Here is a 4,807-nt window from a genome sequence, read left to right on the forward strand (position 1 = left end):
AGGGAACGGCTCAGGGGCACATGGGACCCAATGAATCACACCTCTGTATGGTAGGGACAGTGGTGTGCCAAGGGCAGAGCTGTGAGAGTGGTACTTCCTCCTGGAAGGAATATTTTGTCACTGTTTAGAATTGCCAGTATATGGTGGTGATAAAAAGCAGACCACCTTTTAATCAGCTTTATTATGTTTTTTAAATTTTCTACAGACATGTACCACCCCAATCTTGGTTTGCCACAGGGTAGGGGACAGATTGGAAGCTGGTTAAGATTAAAAGGCAGGCACTTAACAGCAACAACAAGAAACAGCCAAGATAGTAGTCCAATTCCTGGTGGGCAGAATGTGTGTGATTGCGTATGATGTCACACATGTGTAATTATACGTGGGTGTCTGACAGAATTGGGGCTTTCCCATTGAACTCTGACCTCATCCCCCACTTATTATCACTGCTAAGAGAATGGTAATATTCCTTCAGATTATTTTGATAGATGTACACTGATCTTTTTTTTTTAGTTAAAGAATTATAATGTTTTTAAGTTTTTTTTCACATAGCGTATCTTAAGTATCTTACATGGCAACCTTGAATTTCTTCTTGCTTAATGAAGTTCATATAGTGTTTCCATTGCATGGATGGACTATGAACTTATTAATCAATTCTGAACTTAAGACTATTTGGGCTGTTCTAACATTTCACTCCTTGGAAACCCTTATACAGGATTGCTCTGTGTTGGAACCGACTCTACAGCACTTAACAACAACAACATTTCACCATTTTAAGTGATGCTACAAGACATTTATATTTAAATTTCTATCACATTAAATTTTAGAAGTGAAATTGAATGCTTAAAAGGCTATGAACATTTTAAACCTTAATAGAAATTATACAATTACTATTTTGAAACTCACTAATTTATACTCTCTCTATAGTGTGTGAACATTACCTGTCTCCCTGTATACTAGTGGTGGTGGTTATGTGCCGTGGAGTCAGTTCTGACTCATAGCGACTTTGCATAGGGTTTCCGAGGTTATAAATCTTTATAGGAACAGAAAGCCTCATATTTCTTCTGTGGAACCGCTGGTAGTTTCGAACTGCTGGCCATGAGATTAGCAACCTGACTTGTAACTACTAAAGTACCAGAGCTGCTTCTATATACCCTTATCCATAAGTACTACCAGTATTTTTTATTCTTAAACCAATTTTATAGCTAAAAATAATTTCCCTTTGTTTTAATTTATGTTTCTTTCATTTGGTGCTATAGGATAGCACTGTACTGGTAACCACCAGGTCGGCAGTTCAAACCCAACAGTTACTCCTCGGAAACCTATGCAGGGTTACTAGAGTTGGAACCAGCTCGACAGCACTTAACAAAACAGTTAGCTTAAGTAAGCATGTGTATATTTTTGCTGGTCATTTGTATTTCCTTCTATATAAACTGGTGCTGTAGGATCAGTAGTGGAGTGCTAACCACAGGTTGGCGGTTCAAACCCACGAGCTGCTCCTCAGAAACACTATGCAGGGTCGCTGTGAGTTGGAACCAACTCGGTAGCACTTCATAACAGTGCCAACCTATATCAACTTGTTATGTGCCGTCAAGTCAGTTCAGACTCACAGTGACCCCGTATAATGTTTCCAAGGAGCAGCTGGTGAGTTTGACCCTCTGACCTAGTGGTTAGCAGTCCAGTGCTTACCCTCCAGCCCACATTAGGAGTCCACCTAGATAAACTAGCTACATTTATGTTGTTGTTGCTATGGGCCGTGGAGTCGGTTCCGACTCATAGTGGTCTTGTACAAGGTTTCCGAGGCTGTAAATCTTTACAGGAGTAAAAAGTCTCATCTTTCTCCCACGGAACAGCTGGTAGTTTCAAACTGCTTACGGTGAGATTAGCAGCCCGATTCATAACCACTACACTACCAGAGCTCCTTATATTTATATCCTGCCTTTATTTCAAAATTAGGTTATTTCCGCTTTCATTTAATTATTTTCCATTTACACCGCAAATCTTTTTCTCAGTTTGTCATTTGAGTTCCTGCATGGTACATCAGTTAGAACTTCTTAAGTAACAAAAAAAAATCTAATTAAAAACAAAAGGAGACTTCTTGGCTTAAAGTCCAGTAAATAAAGTGCGAACTCTAGGTATGGTTTGGTTCAAAGATGTCCTGGTTTCTTTCCTTTTTTAAAAAAACCTCTGCCTCTTATGGTATCCAGGCCTTCTGGAATCTCACTGGTAGTCAAGTGGCTGCAGTTGCTCCAGGCTTCACATCCCTTAACCGCGTTGTTCAGAAACTGATTTCAATGCCAGCCGGGGACTCTCTCTCCTATGAGCTTCAAACAAACATTTAGAGCTCTAAATTGGATTGACCAGGAGTATACCACATACTTAACTGCTGATGCTAGGGTTACATAAGCCAGTCAGTTGACTGTGGCAAAGGCCATGAGATGACCCTGGTAGTTTAGAAACAAATGAATCTCACCCTTGGAATTTGGAGTTGTTATGTGCCATCAAGTCGGTTCTGCTAATAACGACCCTGTATAGGATTTCTAAGGAGCAATTAGCAGTGCAGTGATCATCCTAGAGCACCACACCAGGAATTTGGGGTAGGAAGGTATCCATGCTTATCCGTAAGCAAACTGAATAACAGCTGCAGATTGGGGAAGTAATCAAAGAATATATTGAGACCGCATTTTTTTTTTTTTTGTCATATATGTTTTTCTTTCCTGAAATGTTTTATCTAACTTTTCCTTTCTGATATTTAGATTTCATAAACAAATTCTTCCTCTTCAAAATTATAAAAATGTTGACCCATGCTTTTTTTTTTTTTTTTTAGTTTTTATTGTGGATTATGTGATTTACATGGGAGAACATTAGCTTTACATTCATCCTATTGTATTTCGTTTCATTGCAATGATTACAATCCCCTCCATGCATCATCAAACAACCACAAGCCTGCCCCACCCCAGCTGTCAGCACACATACCCTGTCTCTCCCTGAGTCCACAGTTCCCAGCCACTCCATCTCTCCACGTCATCATCTTTGCCTCCATCTCCTGGCATCGCTGCTTCTCTGGATAGAGTCCCAAACTTTGCTCTTCTCCCTTGATGGTCCCAGGGATCTTTGTTCCTGGACTGCAAAATCAACCACTTCCCTCCTTTTATTACAAAATGTCCACCTTTACATACACAACTTGCATAGTCAGTCCTTATAGCAATTATTGACTATTGAAGCACAAGGGTCTTATCCCCATCTCCTTTCATCAGCCCTGTCCAGACAGGTTGGAAACTACCCAGTGGAGATTCTACTTTCCCCTGCACTCTCTGAAACTAAACTCCCTCTTGAAAGCTTGTAAGCTAATCACTTCTTGCCTTTGTAGCCCACACACACACACATTTTGGGTAGCCAATGTCTAAGTTGCCCATCCCTGTCAACCCTGTGTACCGAGGGGGTGGGAATGATCCTCTGTAAAGATTTGTTCCCTCTTTTGAGCTAGTACATCCAGAAGTAAGGTCAAGTTCATCAAATTGTAGTAAATTACTCCTTTTTTTTTTTTCCTCTTCTTTCTTCCTCTCGTTGAATTCTGATCATCCAGCGATTGAAGCTAGGTCAAATGGCTACTATCTGCAAGTATGGGTGTTCTTGTGCATCTCCCCTCATTTCTTATCAGCCAAACACTTCACTTTCCACTCTAGTCCTCTGTGGCTATATCCCTGTCCGTGGGCTCAGAAGTCCCCAGATGTGACTATACTGCTCACCAACCAGGTCTCAATCCAGGTTGACAGGAGTGTATTGAACATGGTCAGACTTAGCCCACAGTTTCATCGCTGTTTTTCCCCCACTTCCCCTTATCGGTGACCAATGTGGTCACCACCCATGCTTTCTTTTGATTTTTATTTTTAATATCATAATAATATATCAATTCAAAATTTACTTTGAAGTGAAGATTGTGACAGGGATCCAGCACCAATCCCCTCCCTCCCGCAAGTGGTTAACCAGTTGTCCTAAAACATTATTGATTCATTTAAAATGTCATCTCTAGTACATAAGAAATTCCCATTTATCCTCAGGTCTGTATATGGATTCTCTTTTCTATTCCATTGTCCTCCTGTTTCTTAGTCAAAACCATGCGGTTTTACTTACCATAACCTTATAATTTATTTGAATATCTAGTAAGCCCATTCCTCCACTATACTTTTTTTCTTTCAGAATGTTTGAGTATTTGGACATTTATTCATCCAGAGTAGTTTTTTCCAAAGTAGTTTTTAACTTAAGTTTTCAGTTGTCAAAGGTTTTACCATTTTGATTGCTACTGCATTGAATTTATAAAAATAATTTGCAGATAAGTGATATATTTATTATACAAACCTGGCTATTCAATGATTAAAAAAAAAAAAAAAAAAAAGCTCTGTCCATTCATTCATTATATTTATATTCCTAAAACAGTTTTATGCTTTTCTGAATTTGGGTGGCTTACATTTCTAATTTAGTACAGTCATGGGTCATGGATATTTAGGTTTTCATTGCTGTTATAAGTAAGATCTCTTCTTCCATGCTCTGTGTCTTCTTTTTAAACTATAGAAGCAATTGTGGCACTGTGGGTTAATGCACCAGACTGCAAAGTCCTTTGAACTGCAAGGTCAGTGGTTCAAGCTCACCAGCAGCTCCTCAGAAACCTATACAGGGTCACTCTGGGTCAGAACCAACTCAACGGCACTTAACAACAACAATCAGGTTGATAGGAGCTCTGGTAGTGTAGTGGTTACGAGTCGAGCTACCAACCTCAAGGTCAGCAGTTCAAAACTACCAGTGGTTCTGC

The sequence above is a fragment of the Chrysochloris asiatica genome, unplaced genomic scaffold (genome assembly GCF_000296735.1).
Source record: "Chrysochloris asiatica unplaced genomic scaffold, ChrAsi1.0 scaffold00052, whole genome shotgun sequence".
Lineage (NCBI taxonomy): Eukaryota > Metazoa > Chordata > Mammalia > Afrosoricida > Chrysochloridae > Chrysochloris > Chrysochloris asiatica.